Consider the following 23,483-nt stretch of genomic DNA (forward strand, 5'->3'; position numbering starts at 1 on the left):
AGAATACCTGGATATACAAAAAATGACGTAGTTCTGACTTCTCTGCAGACATAGGAAAATTATTTTCTCTCCAGAGCCAGGAATATGTAATAGTCTGGGACTGGCTGGCTGACCTTGTGCAACTCATATAACCTCTCAGCTCCTCCACTTTCTTTGTCAAAGGGGGATAATTACAAGCTTAAATGACGTGGTGGAGATCAAATGGGAAAACATAAGTAAAAGTACCTAGCACCTGGCATAAAGTGTTGGTCCTCATTACAACTTCAGTTCCCTTTTCTTCTCTTATACATGATTTGGTGATTTATCTTGAGTTATATGCACACTGAATTGTATCGGATACTGGGTTTACTAAACTTGCACAAACTTTATCAAGCCTTGACTTTCCAGTGTAAGGATAGGAATCAAGTGTTCTGTTACCTTGTTTTTTAAAAGTTGATACATTCGGGCACCTGGGTGGCTCAGTTGGTTAAGCGACTGCCTTCGGCTCAGGTCATGATCCTGGAGTCCCGGGATCGAGTCCCGCATGGGGCTCCCTGCTCAGCAGGGAGTCTGCTTCTCCCTCTGACCCTCCTCCCTCTCATGCTCTCTGTCTCAAATAAATAAATAAAATCTTAAAAAAAAAAAAAGTTGATACATCCATTGGTCCAAATAGCTTTTGGAGTTGTCAGAAATGAGGAGAATCGTTTGATGTGATCAGTTTGCTCTCTACATTCATATAAGGTCTGTATCCTTCTCTGGGCTTGCTTTTCCCTCCAAGGAAAGGCAAAGCAGTGCTAACAATGGCAAACTTGGATACCCCGCTCCCTTTTTTGGAAAGTGGCTTAGAAATAAAGATTGTGAACTGCCACTACTGAAGGAGACTATTGCAGTGGGAGAAACTGCTGAGTCTTAATTTTTTTTAAGTTGCTCTTTTGGATACCTTCTTAGGACAAGCTATTGATGAATGTTGAAAGAATTGTAGGTACAGTTATCTGTAAGGGTGCAATTTCAAGAAGACACCTATATTCCTATTATGTTCCCATACCTGGACAAAGAGCTAATTTCTGAAATGTATTTCATTACATTTTCTTATTTTCTCCCTAGTAACATGTTATACACAAAGAATAATACAGAAATACAATAATACAGTAATACAAAAAGCAAAGGTTTTGTTGCTGGGGGTTTTTGTTTGGTTGGTTTTTGTTTTTTGCCTAGAAACTTGCTAGTTGAATTTCATTTGTGCCATAAAGAAAGCATTAGGGAATTTTTCTTAAAATCTGGTTGAATTGTTCTGATCAGATTTATTATGTTCCCCCTCTTCCTAGCCTACAGGGCTGCTTGTTGAAGGAGAAGTGTAGTTGTAGGGAGAAAGACGAGGAAAGCTGTAGCTGTAACTTACCAAACAATGCTCCTTTCCAGGAGGACATGATCATTTGTAGCTGAAGGGAGTGATCAAGTTGTAGAGGTTACCTAATCCTGCTCTGCCTGCTTCACTGTCTTCATGTCAGTGCCTCTTAAGTACACAGACATGTTGTTGGAAGACACCCGATTTCATGCAAATTCATTCAGAATGTCCTGTGTGTCCCTTCGCCTATCCAGTATGAAAAAGGACACTTATATGCAAGCTGCGCGCTTAGATTGCTTCCTCCGACTCACTCCTTTTGCGTGTTCTGTCTTTGTGTATAGTGGTGTCTTTCGACATCTCTGTTTGCCTTTCTTTCTGTAGGAATCTGTCTCTATGGGTGTGTGCAGGTCACTTTGAGTGCGAGTCTCTTCCTGGGTGAGTGCTGGTCTCTCTCTTTGTGTCTGTATCTTGCTTCTAGATCCCTCTCTTTCTCTCTGTGTGCCTCCCTGAGTATCCATGTGTGAGGAAGTCTTTGTGTGTGTCTGAAAACACTGTAGAGCCTCCTTAAGCCTTGACCATTTTGTTCGGGTATGTGTGTACCTGTGCAAACTGGAAATGTAGGTGGTGTATGCAAGCTTTGAGACTGTAAACATTTGACTCCCACCTTTTTGAGTCTTCATCCTTTATGTTAAACATGGGGGTGAAGAATAGGAAGGGAGGGGGTGTGCAGAGGTTGTAGGAAAAAAGAAATCTGTGTGTGCAAGTGCCGATCCCATTGACCCCTCTGAAAATTGAAATAATGATAATGCGCGTCTCCTGACTGCATCAAAGTATCAGCACATCAAAAGCCAGGAGGCATGAAATGCAAATGATAAAGTGAAAGCAGATGGATTGTGCATGATCGCCTGATGCCCAATGAATTTTAAAAGGTGCCGGTTTGCAAGGGGGGGTTGGGTGAGGGTTGGGGGTGGGGGGACTGAAATAAACACGTTATCCCTGCAATTTTTTTTTGTTCTTGACGCTCACTCCTGACAATATTTTTTCACACTTGAGTGAACACCCACTCCATCTCTCCCTTTCTCCCTCTCTTTTTCTCTCTCTCTTTCTCCCTCCTCTCCAACACCCCCCCCACCACCACCTCTTACACGTCTCAGGTCATGTCGCTGCAGCTCCGGTGGAAATAATAAGATATAAACCACGAGGTTGTTATTTGCATAGAAATAGCATGGAGCCCCAGGCAGCAAGGGAGAAGGACACAGAGATCATTTGTCTAAAATTTTAATGAAAAGTTTTGCTGAGGCAGAGATTTTTTGAAACTTTCTTTCTCCCGGCTTTTCTCCTCCCCTCCCCACCCCACCCCCACACCCCATCACTGATTTGACTTAACATGGTTCAATTTGAAGAGAAAAGGTTGACACACAACATATCATACTCCTGTAATACAGCAACATGTAAATTGTTTGTTCCTTTAATAGATATGAAGCTGGAGAGACACACATTCCCAACTTAATACATTGCATGTATGCATCAAGCTTTTATGGCCACACTCCATCTCACTGCACACGTGATGTTGCCTGTCGTTAGCCGACCTGTTTTTAATTAGTTTAGACCTTCCTACCTTTTGCTTCCAAAGACTCCTACTTTTTGAAGGTTTTCTTTTTGTAGCCAACAGTAGTAACCTGCAAATAAAATATAAATATTCTAGCATTTTCCTGTTTCTTTACTTTCAGTGGTTTTACCATACACTTATACATTTTATTCATGGGCACCATCCTTTGCCACTGTGTCTTTTGTTTCAAAACCAGAAAGTGCTTCCCGCATTTGTATTTTTGTCCCTTTCCCCTTATTATCTCAGTATTTGTATAATCTCTTTCCGTGTCTATCTTGCTCTTGGTTGCCCGTAGTTATTTGTAACTATTTGTAAATATTTGTAATATTCAGAATATTACCAAGTTGAGAAATACAGTATCTGGGTTTTCTTAAGTGCTGCAGAAGCAGATTTGCTATGTGAACTAAGGCAGTGGGCTGGTGATTAGAAGCAGTTTGGATGACTTTATTTGAAACTTAGATCAAGAACATCAGTCCAGCTCCTTTCAACCTTCTGGGGTGAGCTAGTGGTGTCAGGGCCATTTTACAGATGGGAAGACTAAAACAGAGGTAAAGCGACTTGGTTCCATTGGCAGAGACTAAATCAGCATGAGAACATGAATTTCCATGTCCCCTAAGTTTCATTCAAGATGGGCTCAGTTCCCTGTGCTTAGTGTCCACAAGGCCTGAGAAGAGAAGATGGTCTGGTCATTTTCCTTTTTGTGCAAATGTCATGAGCATGATGATGTAATTAAGAGAAACTTCCAAGGGTCTGCTATGTCATGTCACCCAAGGTAGGAGACCATAGGTTTCTAGCTCTACAAACTATAGGCTGTAGGTGGCAGGTGGCTCAGAATTCCTCACTGAGTGGTAAGGCAGACCTGATGGATGCGACAAACTACCCTGCTTGAAGGGTGTCATGTTAGCCTGGCAAAGACAGCAACATATGTGCTCAGGGAACTGGTAAGATGGGCCCTTAAGGGGCTGGGACAGGTTTTGTATAGCCATAAACTGCTAAGTCAAGGCGCCACTGGATATATCCAGGAACTTTCAGATTTACTTCCCGCACCCCACTCTCTGTTTCTACACAACATCTTTAACATGGCATTTGGTGGTAGGTAGGCTCAAAGGACTAGTGTTGTAAGGGAACACTGACGTAAACGAGAGCTGCTAGTTCTCAGTCCATCCCCCAGACTTGGTGAGGTATACACAGAGAAATCAGAATTTGCGATTTATAGCCTGTCCTAATTGTCTGTGGAGGTAGGCATGTGCCAGTGGCTGTGATAGATGGATTATAGATTCGTTCAGGAGTTGATATGTGACATTTTAAAGCTTCTCCTTTAGGGGAAAAAATTCCCATAATCTCATCTCCCTTACCCCTGTTTCTACTGCATCTGCCAGGAAGAAAGAGATTATATGGTGGTGTGGCTAGGCTATATATGTCAGGCCTGTAGGGCCCTAGTTCTAATGTTGCTTTTGAGACTTCATAGGAGTCCTTCTCTGGATCTCAGTTTCCAAACATATTTTTCTGTATCTGGGCAATATGAAATGTGAAGTTGTTGCTCACTTAGTTGGATACAGTATCAGAGTTCCTCCCACGAGCTCCTAGGACCAGGGACCTGTACTGTATGTTCTCTGTACTCCCCCATGACTCTGTGACACACAACATGAGAGAGTCGTGGAGGCTCAAGAAGGGAAGGAGAGAGGGGCGCCTGGCTGGCTCAGTCGGTAGAGCAGGTGACTGTTGGTCTTGGGGTCATGAGTTTGAGCCCCACATTGGGTATAAAGATTACTTAAAAAAATAATAAATATATATATATTTTTTTAAAAAAGGAGGGATAATTTAGCTCTTGCCGTGAGTCAGCATTGTAACTTTCACATAACTTAAAGAGCTGGAATGGTTAAGAGCGTGGACACTAGAGCCAAACTACCTGGGTTTAATTCCTGGCTCTGCCCATACTAGTTGTATGACCTTGGGGCAATTTTTTTTACCTTTTCTGGGTTACAGTTGTATTAACTGTTAAATGAGGATAATAATAGTACCTGTTTACCAGGTCTTGTGAGGATTAAATGAGTTAATATAGGTAAATCACTGACACCGTTGTAGTGTTCCCTAAGATGAATATAGAGTCCTATCTCATTGCAACTCATGATCCAGGCCCTAGAAAGGAAATACAAACACAACATTCTCTATATGTTCTGATCCTTTGAGGGCAAAAATTCCTTTAAGAAAATGTTAGATGTCAGTCCTTGCCGTAGCAGTACATTCATGAATTGACTTTCCCAATAGATGTTATCTGAAGACAATCACTGCACTTTGGAAAGCCGTTAACGTCAGAGGCACCGTGTTCAGTCCTGATAGGGTAGTATATGTGTCAGTCATCTGTCTACAGGAGTCCCCAAGGACTTGTTGATACAGTAGCCCATAATCACTCTAAGGATCAGACCAGCAATTTGCATTTTTAAAAGTCCCTAACTATCTATTTTCACAATAGACAGTCCCTGTACTCTGGAAGCTCCAGATGGGATCGCTCTCCTTTTTAAAGAAGGCATTTGAGCTTCCTTTCTGAGTAAGCCTCACTTTAGTATTATGAATGAGTTCTCAGAAAGGATTGCAGTGGGCACATCTCCTTAGTTTTTAAGCCCTATTCCCCCATACCTCCAACACACACACACACACACACACAGCACATGGGCAAACCTGGCCCCGTTTTGGGGATGGTTTTATGTTTCATTTGATGTTTCTCAGGTTTGGTAGTTTCTCAGGGCGTTGTTTCGTGTTTCACCTTGGTTCCTCAGATATGTTTGAGTCCATTAGTGAGTCATTGTGATCTGCCCTCAGCCTGATCCTCTGGTTTGGAGATCTTGCAGGGTAGAATTTCCCTTCAGAGCTCCATTAGAGACATTGCCTCTGACCAAGAGAGCCCTGTGTAGGTATGGTGGCTTGGAGACTATTGACTTGGGAGAACCTCAAGTAAGTATCAATACTGAACTTTTAGATGAAGTGAAAGCTCTGAGGCCCTGCCTGAGGCATTAAATACAGACTCAGGAATTACCGTGTTTGACAGCCTCTTAAAATTTGCTCAAACTTCTTGAAGTTACAAAACCTTTAGATTTAAAAAAAAAAAAAAGGCAAACAAAAACTTTTGATCATTGCCCTCCCTGCCATTTACTAGGTAAGTAACTTTGGGCTTTCATCTATTTGGGCCTCAATTTCCTCTTTATAAAACACATTTCCCATCTTAAGGTGAAGACCAGAGGATCTGTTAATCTTAAATTCTCTTTAATTTCTAGTACTCTGTTATGCTGTGAAGATGTATATTAATTTGTAGCCAGGGAACCATGTTAGGCTGGAGCAGGGAGAGGATAGATTGGGGATGAGGGTGAGTAGGATCTAAAAGAATTGCTACATATTAGGGTGTTATATACTAGAACGATTACATATTAGTGATATGTGAAGTTATTACATAGTAGCAAGATTAGGAATGGGAGTGTAAAGCATAATTATTGAAAAATTTGTTCATCTCATTTCTTATCCATATTACAAAAACAAATGCCACATAGTAGTGATGATGGTAATGTTGTTACTGTTGATGACAGCAAGTGGCCATAGAATTATAATTATCGGGAGTGGAAGATCCCCAAAAGTCCAACCACCCAACCATTGTTTGAATTTCCTCTGTAACACCACTGCCAAATAGTCATTCGTTTATGCTTGAAAAACCCAACTGAAGGGGAGCTCGGTGCTTTATGGCCCAAACCCTTTCATCTATATGAAGTTCTTACATTTAGCTATAGTCTGTTTCTTTGCATAAACAGACCAATTCCTCTTAAAAAGTAGTGTTCAAAATTAGCAAAGCAGCTCCCAGTGTTGTGGTGTAACATGTGTGGAATTGAGTGGAACCAAAATCTTTCCCATGTACTTTGCTTTCAGAGTCTGGCCTTGTCTTAAGAACAAACATAGTAAAGATGAAAATGCTATCCAAAGGTAGAAAGGAAACTGGATTAATAAATAACATTCTTGCCAGCCAAAACTGTGAAATAAGTAGGAATTACAAGAGAAACAGCTAAAACTTACACCATTTGGATGTACTCTGTAGAATGTTGGGGGTCTGCTGCACAGTGTCATGCAAGGCTTTAAGAGCCTGGTTATCTCCTGCTTCCCCACCTCCTGCCTTGTTGACCCTATACATGGTTGGAGGATGTTTTCTTGGGTGCTGTGTATTTAGATACTGGTTAAAACTCACTGGGTCCAAAGTTAGGTAGTACTTATTTCAGGAATCAGTAAAGGTAATGTAGACTGAGGTACTCTAAAGCTCTAAGGGCACACAACCAAATCTAAAAGGCTAGAATTTATTTCCCTGTCACCTCAGTGAGCAGTCTCCAGCTCACTTTCTATGTGTGCACCTTTGTCATCTCTCTGCCCTATCTCCAGAGTGTCCATTTCAACTTCCAGGATTGTGCTGCTTTTTGAATATTGGAGTGAAGAAATGCCTCTGTCTCACAGGTTCCGTGGCATGCAGGGTCTCTGCACTTTCCGCCTCTGACAAAACATTGTCCTTGAACTCAAGCTAAGTGCCCTCTTAGGACTGTGAGCATGATCCCTTAGGCAGAGCAGCTCAGCTTCTTCATTTTCCAGTCAGTCATCTGTTACACCTTCTTATGCTGGATTTTCTTCACCTTTCTCTCCTTCTATAAATGTTCATAGCTCTGTCTTTGCAAATTAGTGTTCACTGGAAGCTTTGCTATTCCATTTACCCTTCTCTCCTCCCTTTAACCTTTCTTCTCCCCAGCCCCAGCCTGAAACCCAAGTAAATTAGCTTCTCACCCCTGCCCCCCAGTTAAAAAAAAGAACCATACTCCTCCAACAGTGTCTGTTCTTGGATTTGCAGTCAGCAGCCATCTCCAATAACCATCAGGCTGTCAGCTTTGCAGCTCCCCACTACCTCCCACCTCCCCCATCACTCACCAGAGGAAAAAGAGAGCCAGAGCAAGAGCTTGAAATATATCATGCAATAGTGTATCATGAATTTGTTGTGAATCACAGCGGTGAAGCAGGTTTATTTATTTCTGAGACCTTAAATCAATACAAAGTGGGTCTCTTAGTTCTGAAGCTGGGATGGAGTGTGAAAAAATGAGCCCACTGTACTCTTAAAACTTTGGGGAAAGGAGATGACAGCTATATAATTCCACTTACCAGGCACTAGGGGCTTTAATGTGAAGGTGACAGGGAGCTCTTTGTGCATTTAGAGCACCATATCTTCTAAATAAAAGATCTGTAGACTTGATAGTGGAGCATAGCTCCAAGTTTAATAATCTCCAAGCATTAGACCAAGCCAGTATGTTCCCAAGTCAGAGAGTTCCCCCCCAAACACTCATAAATTAAAAGTGCAAGAACTGCACACGTTGGTAGATTAGGAATGCAAGGACTCCAGTCTTTCCTAGCAGAAAGACAGACCTGGGCTATGGCTGTGCACAGGCTGCTGTGTGAATATGATAAAGACGCAGGAAACAAGACTATTTAGAAACCTGGCTCCTGGCTGTTCATCATTCTAGGGAATGTCCCCTATGCTGGATCCAAATTGAGCTATGTCCCCTCTCACTCAGAGTGGCCATCTTCGCACATCTAATCAGCTAAAGTACACAGTCAGGAGTGTTGAATTATGAAAGGAGAAGCTTTAAGAGCTCGTTAGATTGAACTACAGATTACCATGCCCAAGTGTCAAGTTTTTCTGGTTGATTCTTGACTGGTTCCTAATTTTAATGTCTCAGTGTCTGGAATTTAAGCCTTTCAAAATAGTGCACATAAGAGAAATTGAGAAATCAGTGTTATTAAGGAAAAGAACCCACCCAAATTTCACTAACAGCATAAGATGCAAATCTGAGAAGTGAAGACCATTGGAACATATAATCAAGTTTTGAGTATCTTCATTTTCTATCTGACCCATTGATAAAATACGCCTTTTCTCAACAGATAAAGCAGGTTTATGCAGCTCAGTAGAGCAACCCTAATATAATATGACTTTATATTAGATAGAGTTACTAGCTTAATTCAGGCTCAGGTAAAGAATTTTGAAAGAAAAACCCAGTGTCTGCACTGGGGATAACTAAAAGGTTGGGAAAATTGAGCCACTCATTTTGCTTAAGAAAGTTGCTACACAGTTATAACACTAATATGGAAGATTTCTTTTGCTTCTCGTAGTTCAACTCGCTGAAAATAGAAATCAAAGCTGAGTTTTTATAGAGCACTAAGAATTACAGCAGTTCACCTGCATTTACTGCATGCCAGTTATGTTCTGTTCTTGTGCTGGGGGGCATACAAAGATGATTTCTGCTTTCATGGAGCTTCAAATTTAGACTTGAAAGACAGTAAACAGGCTTTTCATGTGTTCTAAGGGTAAAAAATAAAATCGCTGCCCACCCTACATAAATAAGAAAACACAAACAAAAAGGTTGCCGGGATGAACAGTTTGTGCTACTCCACGAGAAGCTGGGCCCCAGCAAGCACCGAACTCTTTACCTAGCCACTGGTGGGCCCAGGCAGTCAGTCACACAGCCCTCTGCCTTTCCACACCGACCTCATATCTTCTGTCCTTGTCAGAAACCCACTGGGATCTTTAAAAAAACTTTTCCATCTTTTGAAAACATCTGATAGAAGATTGTTATTGAGAATATATGAAGAATTCTCACAATTATAAGAAAACAGCACATTTTAAAAATGGGCTTAATTTGGGGCACCTCGGTGGCTCAGTCAGCTACGCATCCAGTTCTTGATTTGGGCTCAGGTCATAATCTCAGGGTCGTGGGATGGAGCCCCACATTGGGCTCCACGCTTATTGGGGAGGCTGCTCAAGATTCTCTCTCTCCCTCTGTCCCGCCCATCCCACGCTCACTCACTAAAATAAATCTTTTTTAAAAATTAAAAAGTGGGTTTAATTTAATTTTTTAAGAAATTTGAACAGAAATTTCATCAAAACTATGAGGATGGTAAATGAGCACATGAAAGGATGCTTATCATTAGGGAAATGCAATCTTAAAACCACAATTAGGCACTACTAAAATAAAGGAAAAATATGTTTTTAATAAAGAAAATTTTTAACTGACAATACTAAGTATTTGCAAGAATGCAGAACAACTGGAACGCTTGTACATATTGGTGGGAATGTGAAATGGTACAGCCACTTTGAAAAAGCTTAAACAAGAATGAGATCTTGCCACTTGCAACAATATGGATAGACCTAGAAGCTATAATGCTAAGTGAAATAAGCCAGTCAGAAAAAGACAGATACCATATGATTTCACTCATGTGGAATTTAAGAAACAAAACATGAACTAAGGAAAAAAGACAAAAAATCAGACTCTTAATACAGAGAACAAAATGGTGGTTTGTAGAGGGGAGTTGGATGGTGGTGACGGGTGAAATAGGTGAAGAGGATTAAAATCACCCTACGTTATGAAGTGATCACCACCATACAACTAGCTACCATCAGTTATCATCTTATCTAGATGAGCACTGAGTAATATATAAAATTGCTGAACGATTGTATACTTGAAGCTGGTATAACACTGTATGTTAATTGTACTTCAATAAAAAAAGAAAAATATTTAGCACCTTTTTTAAAAAAAAATAAGATTAAACATTTGCCATACAACCTAGCAATCCTATTCCTGGGAGAATTGAAATAAACATCCGCACAAAAACCTGTCCACAAATGCCAATAGCAGCTTTATTCATAATTTCTCCAAACTGGAAACTACCCAATTACCCAGATGTCCACCCAGAGGCAAACAGATGAACAAGTTATGGTATTTCCATAAAATGGAATACTACACTGCAGTGAAAAGGAACCTCTGACACCTACATCAGCATACATGAATCTCAGATGCATTACGCTAACTCAAAGAAACTAGACTCCAAATACTGTGTAGTATATGACTCCATTTATAGAACATCCTAGAAAAGGTAAAACTGTTGAGGCAGAACAGGGGAGAAGGGAATGGATTACGCAGGAGATGAAGGGAATTTTTTTTAATTCAAATGTAGTTGACATACAATATCATCTTGGTTTCAGGTATACAACAGAAGTGTTTCAACAGTTGTGCACATTATGTGTGATCACCACCATACAACTAGCTAGCTACCATCAGTTATCATACAAAGTTGTTACCATATTGTGTGTTTTGTTTTGTTTTGTTTTGTTTTGTTGAAGATTTTATTTGTCAGAGAGGGAGAGCATAAGCAGGGGGAGCAGCAGGCAGAGGGAGAAGCAAGGCTCCCTGCTGAGCAAGGAGCCCAATGCAGGACTCGATCCCAGGACCCTGGGATCATGACCTGAGCCGAAGGTAGACGCTTAACCAACTGAGCCACCCAGGCACCACACCATATTGTTAACTATATTCCTTATGTTGTACATTACATTCTCATGACTTATTTTGTAATTAGAAGTTTGTAACTTTTAATCTCCTTCCCCTATTTTGTCCACCCTCCCACACACACACTTCCCTCTGGCAACCACCATTCTGTTTCCTGAGTCCATTTATTTTTTAGATTCTACATATAAATAAAACCATATGGTATTTGTCTTTCTCTGATTTATTTCAGTTAGGATAATATCTTCTAGGTCCATCTGTGTCATCACAAATGGAAAGATTTTTTTTATGGCTGAGTATTATTCCATTACACACACACACACACACATACACATATCTTCAGTATCCATTCATCTGTTGATGGACACTTAGGTTGCTTCCATACTGTGGCTATTGTAAATAATGCTGCAGTGAACATAGGAGTACATGTATCTTTTTGAATTAGTGTTTTCATTTTGTTTGGTTAAATACCCAGAAGTGGAATTTCTGGGTCATATGGTAATTCTATTTTTAGTTTTTTGAGGAACCTCCATAGAGTGGCTGCTCCTGTTTGCATTCCCATCACCAGTGCATGAAGGTTCCCTTTCCTCCTCATCCTTGTTCAACACTGTTATTTCTTGTTTGTTTGCTTGTTTTTGATACTAGCCACTCTGACAGATGTGATGTTATATCTTATTGTGGTTTTGGTTTGCATTTCCCTGATGATTAGTGATCTCTTCATGTGCCTCTTGGCCATCTGTATGTCATCTTTGGAGAACTATCTATTCAGGTCCTGTGTCTATTTTTTAATTAGATTGTTCATTTTTTTGATACTGAGTTGTGTACATTCTTTATGTATTTTGGATATTTACCCCTTATTGGATGTATCATTTGCAAATACCTCCCATTCATTAGTTTGCCTTTTCATTTTGTTGATGGTTTGCTTCACTGTGCAAAACCTTTTTAGTTTGACGAAGTCCCACTGGTTTATTTTTGCTTTTATTGTCCTTGCCTGAGGAGACCAATCCAAAAAAATATTGCTAAGACTGATGTCCAGAAACTTACTGCATATGTTTTCTTCTTGGGGTTTTATGCTTTCCAGTTTTACATTTAAGTCTTTAAGCCATTTTGAGTATACTTTTATATATGGTGTGAGAAACTAGTCTAGTTTTATTCTTTTGCGTGTAGTTGTCGATTTTTTCCAAAACCATTTATTGAAGAGACTGTCTTTTCCTTATTGCATATTATTGCCTCCTTTGTTGAAAATTAATTGGCCATATAAGCATGGATTTATTTCTGAATGCTGTATTCTGTTCCATTGATCTATGTATGTTTTTGTGCCAATACCATAATCTTTTGATTACTTATAACTTTGTAATATAGTTTGAAATTGGGGAGTGTGATACCTCCAGCTTTGTTTTCTTTCTCAGGAGTGCTTGGGCTATTTGGGTCTTTCGTGGTTTCATAGAAATTTTAGGATTATGTGTTCTAGATCTGTGAAAAATGCCATTTTGATAGGGTACTTTGATGGGGATTGCATTGACTCTGTAGATTCCTTTAGCTTATGTGGACATTTTAACAATATTGAGTCCATGAGTATGGAATATCCGTCCATTTATTTGTGTCTTTTTCAGTTTCTTTCATCAGTGTTCTATAGTTTTCAGAGTACATGTCTTTTACCTCCTTGGTTAAATTTAATTCTAGGCAATTTTATTCTTTTTGTTGCAATTGTAAGTGGGATTGGTTTCTTAATTTCTCTTTCTGCTAGTTCATTATTAATCTATAGAAATACAGCAGATTTCTGTATATTAATTTTGTATCCTGGAACTTTACTGAATTCATTTATTAGTTCTAATGGTTTTGTTTTTTTATTTTTAAAGATTTTTATTTATTTGAGAGAGAGAAAAGGAGCAGGGGGAAGGGCAGAGGGAGACGGGAGAATCAGTCTCCCTGCTGAGCAGGGAGCCTGACGTGGGGCTTGATCCCAGGATTCCGGGATCATGACCTGAGCCGAAGGCAGACACTTAACCAACTGAGCCATCCAGGTGCCCCAGTTCTAATAGTTTTTTGATGGAGTCTTTGGGGTTTTCTATGTAGTATCATGTCGTCTGCAAATCAGGACAGTAAATAGGTATTTTCTTCTTTTCTAATTTGGATGCCTTTTATTTCTTTTTCTTGTCTGATTGCTGTGGCTAGGACTTCCAATACTGTGTTGAATAAAAGTGGTGACAGTAGACATCCTTATCTCATTCCTGATCTCAGAGGGAAAGCTTTTAGCTCTTCACTGTTGAGTATGACCTTAGCTGTGGCTTTGTCATCTATGCCTTTTATTATGTGGAGGTATGTTCCCTCTATACCCATTTTGTTGAGAGTTTTTATTATAAATGGATATTGATTTTTATTAAATGCTTTTCTGCATTTATTGAGATGATATGGTTTTTATACTTCTTTTTCTTCATGGGTACATTGATTCATTTGCAGATACTGAACCATCCTTGCATCACTGGAATAAATCCCACATAATCATGGTGTATTATCCTTTCAGTTTGCTTTTTTTTTTTTTTTGAGGATTTGTGCATTATGTTCATCAGGGATATTGGCCTGTAATTTTTTTTTTTTTTTTTTTTGGTGGGCTTTGTGGTTTTGTTATCAGGGTAATGCTGGCCTCATAGGATGAGTTCAGAAGTATTCTTTTCAATTTTTTGGAATAGTTTGAGAGGGATAGGTATTAACTCTTTTTTAAATGTTTGGTAGAATTCACCTGAGAAGCCATCTGGTCCTGGACTTTTGTTTTTTGGGAGTTTTTTGGTTACTGATTCAATTTCATTAGTAGTATTTGGTCTGTTCAGATTTTTTATTTATTCCTGATTCAGTCTTGGAAGATTGTATGTTTCTAGGAATTTATCCACTTTTTCCTAGGTTGTCCCATTTATTGGCATATAATTGTTCATTGTAGTCTGTTATGACCCTTTATATTTCTGTTGTACTGGTTGTAACTTCTCTTTCATTTCTGATTTTATTTATTTGGGCCCTCTCTCTCTTTTTCTTATGAGTCTCGCTAAAGGTTTATCAATTTTGTTCATCTTTTCTAAGAACCAGCTCTTAGTTTCATTGATACTTTTTAGCCCGTTTCATTTTATTTCCACTCTGATCTTTATTATTTCCTTCTTTCCACTAACCTGGAGCTTTGTTTGTCCTTTTTCTAGTTCCATTAGGTTTAGGGTTAGGTTGTTTATGTGAGATTTTTTTGTTGTTGTTTACTGAAGTGGGCCTGCATTGCTATGAACTTCCCTCCTTAGAACTGCTTTTGCTGTATCCTGTAGATTTTGGAAAGTTGTGTTTCCATTTTCATTTGTCTCAAGGTATTTTTTTATTTCCTCTTTGATTTCTTCAGTGACCCATTGGTTGTTTAGTAGCTAGTATGTTGTTTATCCTCCACATGTTTGTATTTTTTTCCAGTTTTCTTCTTGTAATTGATTTCAAGTTTGTACCATTGTGGTCCATGTGTACCACATGCTTGATGTGATTTCAGTCTTCTTAAATTTATTGAGACTTGTTTTGTGGCCTAGCATCTGATCTGTCTTGGAGGATGTTCCATGTGCATTTGAAATGAACGTGTATTCTGCTGGTTTTGGATGGAATGTTACACACACACACACACACATCTGTTAGGTCCATCTGGTGTAATGTATCTTTCAAAGCCACTGTTTCTTTGTTTATTTTTCTGTCTGGGCGATGTATCCATTGATATAAGTGGGGTATTAAAGTCCCCTGCTATTATTGTATTACTGTCAATTTCTCCCTTTATATTGGTTAATATTTGTTTTATGTATTTAGGTGCCCCTATGTTGTGTGTGTAGATATTTGAAATTGTTATATCCTCTTGTTGGATTGATCCCTTTATCATTATGTAACGCCCTTCTTTGTGTCTTGTTACAGTGTTTGTTTTAAAGTCTGTCTTGTCTGATACAAGTATTGCTACCCCAGATTTCTTTTGTTTCCATTTGCATGGAATATCTTTGTCCATCCCTTCACTTTCAGTCTGTGTGTGTCTTTGGATCTGAAGTGAGTCTCTTATAGGCAGCATGTAAGTGGTCTCATTTTTTTTTTATCCATTCAACCACGCTATGTCTTTTGATTGGAGCATTTAGTCTATTTATGTTTATTTTTTATATATTTTTTAAAGATTTTATTTATTTATTTGAGAGAGAGAGAATGAGAGAGCACATGAGGGGGGGAGGGTCAGAGGGAGAAGCAGGCTCCCCACCGAGCAGGGAGCCCGATGCGGGACTCGATCCCGGGACTCCAGGATCATGACCTGAGCTGAAGGCAGTCGCTTAACCAACTGAGCCACTCAGGTGCCCTAGTCTATTTATGTTTAAAGTAATTATTGATATATATGTACTTTTTGCCATTTTGTTGATTGTTTTCTGGATATTTTTGTAGATCTTCTTTGTTACTTTCTTTTCTTGTTCTCCTCCTTTGTAATTTGGGGACTTCTTCAGTGTTATGTTTGCATCCCTTTCTCTTTACCTTCTGTGTATCTATTATAGGTATTTGGTTTGGGGTTACCATGAGGTTCATATATGACATCCGGTAGTATACAGAGCTATTTTAAGTTGATGGTCACTTAAGTTCAAGTGCATTCTAAAAGCACTACATTTTCACCCCCCACCCACATTTTATGTTTTTGATGTCATATTTTACATCTTACTTTGTGTATCTTTTGACCTCTATGGTAGGTCTAGATGATTTTTACTACTTTTCATACTAATTATGTAGGTAGTTGATCCACTACCTTTACCATATTTTTACTTTATAATAATTTTACCAGTTAGATTTTTACTTTATAATAATTATAATTTTAATAATTTTCTTATTTCTAGTGATGGCCTTTCCATTTAAAGAAGTCCCTTTCATATTTCTTGTTAAGGCTGGTTTGGTGGTGATTAACTTCTTTAGCTTTTGCTTGTCTGGGAAACCCCTTATTTCTCCTATTCTGAGTGATAACCTTGCTGGGTGAACTATTCTTGGTTGTAAGTTCTTTCCTTTCAGCACTTTGAATATATCATGCCACTCCCTTCTGGTCTGTAAAGTTTATGCTAAAAAATCAGCTCATGGTCTTATGGGGGTCCCCTTGTACATAATAAGTTTTCCTCTTCCCTTAAGATTCCCTCTTTAACTATTGACACTTTGATTATAGTGTATTATAATCAATATAGTGATGTATAGTATAGTATTATATTTTGGTGTGGAACTCTTTGGGTTCATCTTATTTGGGACTGTGTTTCCTGGACTTGGATGTCTGCTTCCTTCCCCAGGTTAGGAAAATTTTCAGCCAGTATTTCTTCAAATAGGTTTTCTGTCCCTTTCCTTTTCTCCTTCTGGGACCTCTATGATGCAAATGTTAGTATGCTTGATGTTGTCCCAGAAGTCCCTTAAACAGTCCTCATTTTTTCATTCTTTTTTTTTCTTTTGAAGATATTTTATTTATTTATTTGTCAGAGAGAGAGAGCATAAGCCGGGGGAGCAGCAGAAGGAGAGAGAGAAGCAGGCTTCTCACTGAGCAAGGAGCCCGATGTGGGACTCGATCCCAGGACCCTGGGATCATGACCTGAGCTGAAGGCAGACACCTAGACTGAGCCACCCAGGCATCCCTCATTCTTTTTTTTTTCTTTTTGCTGTTCTCATTGTGTGGGTTCCACTACTCTTCCACATTGCTGATCCATTCTTCTGCATTATCTAATCTGCTATTGAGTCTCTCTAGTGTATTTTTCATTTCAGTTATTGTATTCTTCTGATATGTTCTTTTTTATATTTTCTCTCTGTCAGCGTTCTTATTGTGTTCTTCCATTCTTTTCACGAGCTTAGTGAGCACCTTTATGATCATTACTTTGAACTCTTTGGTAGATTGCTTATCTCCATTTCAGTTAGTTCTTCTCCTGAGATTTTTGTCTTATTCTTTCATTTGGAATGTATTCTCTCGTCTCCTCATTTTGCTCAACTCTCTGTGTTTGTTTTTATGTATTAGGTAGATCAGTTTTACCTCCTGGTCTTGAAGAAGTGTCTTTATGTAGAGAGTATCCTTTGGAGCCAGCAACACAAAACCACCCCGTTCACTCAATCCAGGTACCCTCTGGGGTGTCCCCTGTGAGCTACATGCCCCGTCCTGTTGAGGCTGAGCCACAGTTAGTGCAGACTTGCTGGTGTGTGAGGCTGGCCCCTCAGGGCAGGGGTCACTGGACGAGAGGGGCTCTGGTGTTGCTCTGGTGTTGGCAGAGGCTACCCCCTGGGTGTGGGGGGATGGGGAGTCCACGGGGAAATGCTGGAGTGTGGTGAGTAGTGCTAGCACAGGAGATGGGAGAGTGTCAGAACTGTCTCTCCGATGGACTCTGAAAAACAAACAGGGTTCTAGAGGGGAGGGGGGTGGGAGGATGGGTTAGCCTGGTGGTGGGTATTGAGGAGGGCACGTTCTGCATGGAGCACTGGGTGTTATGCACAGACAGTGAATCATGGAACACTTCATCTAAAATTAATGATGTAATGTATGGGGATTAACATAAGAATTAAAAAAAAAAAAAAAAAAGAACTGTCTCTCACCACCACCAGGCCAACTAGGTAGAAGAGAGCTGAAGAACATGGTGCCTGCCAATGCTTCCTTCCCTGGAGAATGTTCCAACAGATCTCTGCCCCTCTAGCACATGCCCTAAAATTCGTCAGTGAATCTCTTTCACACGTAATCCCCATGCTTTTCAAACTACTGCTTCTGCACTGGGATTTGGAGGGAGTAAAATTATGCGAGCCCTTTAAGTACAGTCTGTTTCCTGCTGCCCTCCTGGACATAAACCCTGCTGGTTTTCAAAGCCAGATGTTATGGGGGCTCCGCTTCCTGGTGCAGGTCCCCCCAGCTGAGCCCAGGGTAGGGCCTGGACCCCTCATTCCTCAAGGAGGGCCTCTGTAGTTGTGATATCCCTCCCACTTGTGGGTCACCATGCCAGGGGTGTGGGTTCTGACTAGACCTACTCTTGCCCTACCTACTCATCTTGATGTGGCTTTTTCTTTATATTCTTAGTTGTGTGAAATCTTTTTTTCAGTTCATTTTCAGAGATAGTTTTTCTATATGTAGTTGTGGTTCTGGTTTGTCTGTGGGAGGATGTGAACTCAGGATCTTCCTGCTCTGCCATCTTGATCCTGCCTCTTAGAGGGAAACTTTTGGGGTGTTTTGATGGTGGTTATATGAGTATATATATTTGTCAAAATTCATAGAATTCTACACCTAAAAATGATTTTTCTATATGTAAATTATACCTCAGTAAACTAGACTTTTAAAAAATTTCCATATTTGGAAGCAATTTATTGTCAGTACATTCAAATCTGTAGATCAATGAACAGTTGTTGGATCCCTGAGAGAAGTGATTTCTCTTTGGCAGTCAGTTTGCACTCCGGAAGCCTGTGCCTTTTCTCATACGTTTGACAGGTAAACTGTCATGTGGCTCTTCTCTACCCCCATTACATTAAAAATGCATTTCTGTTCCTCAGACAGTCCACCTTCAAATCCTTGTCATCCTTCTGCCATCTAACTCATTCCTCTGCTTTCCCCACCCCTCAGTAAGCAGAGGTCTTCCAGTGGCCTGTATATCAGTCTCCTCTTGGTGTTAAATATCTTCTCCCACCACTGGTTGCCCAGTCCCTTTACTCCCAATTTACCCATTAGCAGACCTGATCATTTCATCATGCTGCTGTGTGTGGAGAGGTTTTTGGTCTTGTAGTGGATGGTCCTGAGTCCATTTGTGGCTCAGGTCAGAGGCTTTCCCATCCTGTGCCAGCAGTAGGTCACTGTGCCTCTTTTCTACCCCCCAACCCTAGACTACCAGCTGCCAACCAGCACTCCAGTTTGCTAGTGACAAGTGGCAATGAAGAGGGGAGAGGAAGTTGTAACCCTGAGTCTGTGTATCAAGAGGCTGTGTTTTGGGAACCCCCAAATATTCTTGGTTGCATGCACCAGTTCTGCCTCCCTAGAGATTTAATTCCATTCACCCTTGGATACATTCCTGGAGAAACATTTACACAGGAATATGTGCTGCACCACTTAAAATTGTTAATTGGAGATTGAATTACTTGTCAGCTTTTAAAAATGTAGTCCTCTCAGATCAGGGAGGAGAGTGTCAGCAGCAGGAGTAGATGAGCTATTGCGTTTCTTTCTTTCCCTTCCTCTTTTCTCCCCCCTCCCATTTCCTCTCTCGTTCTTCCTCCTTTCTTTTGTCCCTATTTTACCATTTTTTTCCTGCTCCCACTTATTTTTTTGTCCATATTTGTCTCTCTTTCTGCCTTAGCCAAACCTTTATCAATAACCTGACAGATCCCACAGTGACTTTAATGTGTAGAATCGTGAACGAAGTCCAGCAATGATAATTGCTTGGGAAATGTACAAAACCCCTCCTCACATCCTCTTGAGGATGGAAATACCCTAATGAGAGGGAGGATTGCAGCAAGGACTCAGTTTGTATAGCCTAAATTCTTAGATGCAAGAGGAATTTTATACTTCTTGCTTCTTTAAATAGAGGATCGCCCTGACCCAAGAATTGTTTAAAGGGGGAAAGAGTGGGTAAAGGGGGGAAAGCAGCAGATTTCATTTTTTATTCCATCGATATGCATCATTATTTTTCACATCTTCAGCACATGATTGCAAATATTTGCCTGTAAGTCTAAAGGCCCCCAACATAATGTGTATATCAGGACAAAGGCAGTTTTTAAAAAAATTGAGCTAAGTTGCCTCTATGAAACTTGGAAATCTCAATGCCTGTGCTGACAAATATCCTGACAAGTAAATACTCTACTCATTCAGTATTACATAGTGATTTCATTTGCACAAAACCTCACAATGCTCTGCCACTTCAGTCAAACGTCTGGAGCACTGGGGAAAGGAAGAACGTGTTTATCTTGATCTCCAAAAAGGGATTTAAGGGAGAGAGCAGGCGGTATATTAGACTGTTTTCATTGCCTGTCAGCTATGGTAAACCTGAGCTGTCTGCAGTGTCTCTAGATAAGCAGCAGCAGCAGAGGCCTTAGCAAGAGGCCTTAGTATGACTGCATTCATTTGTACTTCTTATGTATCTCAAAATTTCTAACGGCTGTATAGCATCTTTGGTGGAGCCTTTAACAACTGTGTCTCTGCTAATCAGTGGCTTTTATGTGGTGCCCTTAATTCCCAGGTCTGCCACCTGCAATGAATGAAGAGCTGGATGAGGCTTAGGTTTATACTGAGTGGGGGAAGATCCTCTTTCCCCTCAGAATCAGCCCTTATTCAGTTCTGTGGGCGTGGGCACTCCTCAGTGGAGGACCCTGAGGTGGTGCCTGTTCCTAATATTTTATGGTACTGCTTCTCCACCTAAACCTGGCTCCTGTGTTTAAATATGGTTCCTGATGCTTGTTGGGAAGATGAATTAAAAGTTTGCATCACGCAGTAGAAAATGTGAGAAAAGTAATTTGGGAAAATGGAAAATGGTCAGCAACTCGATTTGTATAGCTATGTGTATGTCACAGTGGAAAAACTGATGAATAAAGCTCACCTACTTCATGAAAATACTAAGTCAGTGAGGATCGTTTACCCCACATTTTTCTGTGAAACGTTGGTAGGGCAACACCGAAGAATAAAGCTGTGGTACCGTCTATGTGGGCTCTTTTCTTTGCCTTCCTAGATGCTGATCAGGGTTTGCGTAACTATTCCAGCATGATCATTGCAGAGTTAGGCAAAATGGATTTTGTCCTAGCCCAGATTCTGCTTCTTTGGTTGGAGCTTTTGTTGTGAAGTATTCTAAAATCATTAAAACCACTTGAGTCAGCAACGACCCCTATAAATCAGGAGCTATTGTGTGCACCCTCATTCTGCTGGTGCATGCTCCAAACATACGGTCATTGAAGATGAACTGGAGGGTACTGCCTTCTCTTCACCGATTGTAAAGTAGCTATGATTGTTAGCATTTGTTTGTGATTAGTGAAGCAGGTTTCATTTCTGCGTGTCCTTCCCTCCCCACCCCCACCCCCTAAGATAAGGCCAGTCAGAGAGCCATTTGGAGACTCTGTTAGTCTAGCCTGTAATTTTTCCCTTTAATTCCCAAAGTAAATGAATTTTCTCACATGACAAACATTTCTTTAGTCCACAAATAGTGTCCTTGGTTGTGGTAAGCCCTGGTTAGGTTTCTTTCTGAATCCAGTGTACAAATACTGCCTTTTCAGAACAATGCCAAAGCGTCAGAAGCTGAGTTTTGCTTGTAAAGGGAAGATGTGCTAGGTGATTAAACTCTTGCTCCCTCCAAGTTTGTCCCCCATTAATTTATAAGAATATGGGGTGGAATGGGCAAGTGGCAGAGCCTCCGCGAGTAGCCCCGGTCCTGGATGCTCTTCCCTTTTGAAGTGAGAGACCAAGTTGTGTGGGGAGTATGTATTTGAACAGCTGAGCAGCTCTTGGTCCACTTTGGTCCCTTTTGCCAAGATTGGTCCTTCAATCCATCACTCATTTTGGAGGGGGGTGGGGTGTGAGGTTCTAAGCAGGTGGACATTATCAAGTACTAGAAATAGTGTTTCCTAGGAAAGAAAACCATCTTTCTGAGTAGGAAATGGCCCCAGCTCTCTTCCAGGCAACTAGGAGTTCCTGGCTCCTGACATAGAGTGTGAATATCAGATATTCAGGGTCAGTGCAGTGTCTCCTTTTTATTTCTTTTCCCCCTTTCCAATTTTATTTTAATAATTAAAAATACTGCTGATCACACTGAATGACTTCTGGCAGAGAGGCTGTCTGTCCCAGAAGGACCAGTTGTGGGCCATCGGGTTTATGACGTCCATAAAACCAGAGCCAGATCAGAGCGCGGCCTCCCTGAGTGACAGGGTTTTTGCTTCCACCAGGGTCCCCCATCAACTGACTGCTTTGGATATTTGTTTGGGGTTGGTTTTTTGTTCTGTTTTGTTTCCTGATGCATGTGTGACTATACATGTGTGCACAAATTTAAAGATATAAATGAAACAGGTATGTAATGCCCTCTGCCTGTTAGAAAGACTAAAGCCATCAAAATAACAAACGGCGTGTATTTGCTAGAATGTCAAAGTTATGAGTTTATTTTGTAATGATGTGCTCCTGCCTTCATGAGGTAAACTGGCCGTGGCGGAGGTGTTATTAGTAATATGGACTCAGTGGAGCAGAAAGCCGAGTGACCGAGAGATCAGTGTATCAGTCAGAGAGAGGGCAAATGGAAAGAGACAGCAGGAGAATGAGAAAGGAGCCACAGTGCCTGGGCTGAGATTAAAGACAGACTGAGAGGAGGAGGGGGAGCCCAGTGGTCACATACAGTCTCCCCTGTGCCTGGGGCTCTTTCAGAGCAGTTGCCGGCTTGTCGCTCAGCTCAGGGCTATCTGCAAAGACTGGTTCTCTGCACTTCCTCACCAAGGAAGGCAGTTTTGCCTTCCATATTTCTTTCAGAAGAGTCTCTTCCTCCCTTCCTAGCTGAAGTTATGTGGAGCGAAGACCAGCTGGGTCACACTGAGGTGGTGACTTTGGTCGCCAACTTCCTCGTCCTTTGCAGGGACTTGATATGGGGGCTGACCCAGCATGGAGGCGAATATCTCAATGCTCCTAACAGGAAGGGGCAAGATGGGAATATACAGGTAGAACTTGCTGGCCTTCCCTTTATTAGGTTCTTCCCAGAGACTGAAAATGAATGAAAGTTACTAAGGAAGCAAATTTGTGTTGTGGTTATTTTCTGAAGGAGGAGGGGAGAGAGAAGAGAAAAGGCAAAACACAGTAAGCGCTCTACAACTGTTCAGAGCTCTCCAGGGCTACCCTAGATGACTGGCAATTACTACACACTCAGCAGTTTGCAATAGTCAGTGATCAGGCTGGCTTCCATTGCTGGGTTAGAAAACTTCCCTCCCTGAAAGAAATTATTAACTAGTCTTCTAAGGAAAAAGAAACCCTACAATTTCCAAGTCTACGAATATTTTTTCCTTCCTATTTTTTGTCCGTCTTTAAAGGAAACTTTGTGGTTTCCAATTGCAGGTGCCTTTCAACCTCACACAGGTTAAACTCCTCCAGGGACACACCAGGGATAGAGGCCCTCTGTATTCCCTGGAACCTTGGGAGAGAAGGACACAGGAGAGGTGGGCTTGGGTATAAATCACTGCCCTCCACCCAGCACACAAAGACAAATTTAGACTCAAGGGTTTATGTATG

General features: G+C 40.7%; 1 protein-coding gene across 13 annotated transcripts in view; it reads left to right on the forward strand.

Moving 5' to 3' along the window:
- Nucleotides 1-23,483, forward strand: part of ACACA (acetyl-CoA carboxylase alpha) — a 280,433-nt gene that overhangs the window by 212,792 nt on the left and 44,158 nt on the right. The gene's annotated exons all lie outside the window — the stretch shown is intronic.

The sequence above is a fragment of the Mirounga leonina genome, unplaced genomic scaffold (assembly GCF_011800145.1).
Source record: "Mirounga leonina isolate KUSES-001 unplaced genomic scaffold, KU_Mleo_1.0 Mir_200, whole genome shotgun sequence".
Taxonomy (NCBI): domain Eukaryota; kingdom Metazoa; phylum Chordata; class Mammalia; order Carnivora; family Phocidae; genus Mirounga; species Mirounga leonina.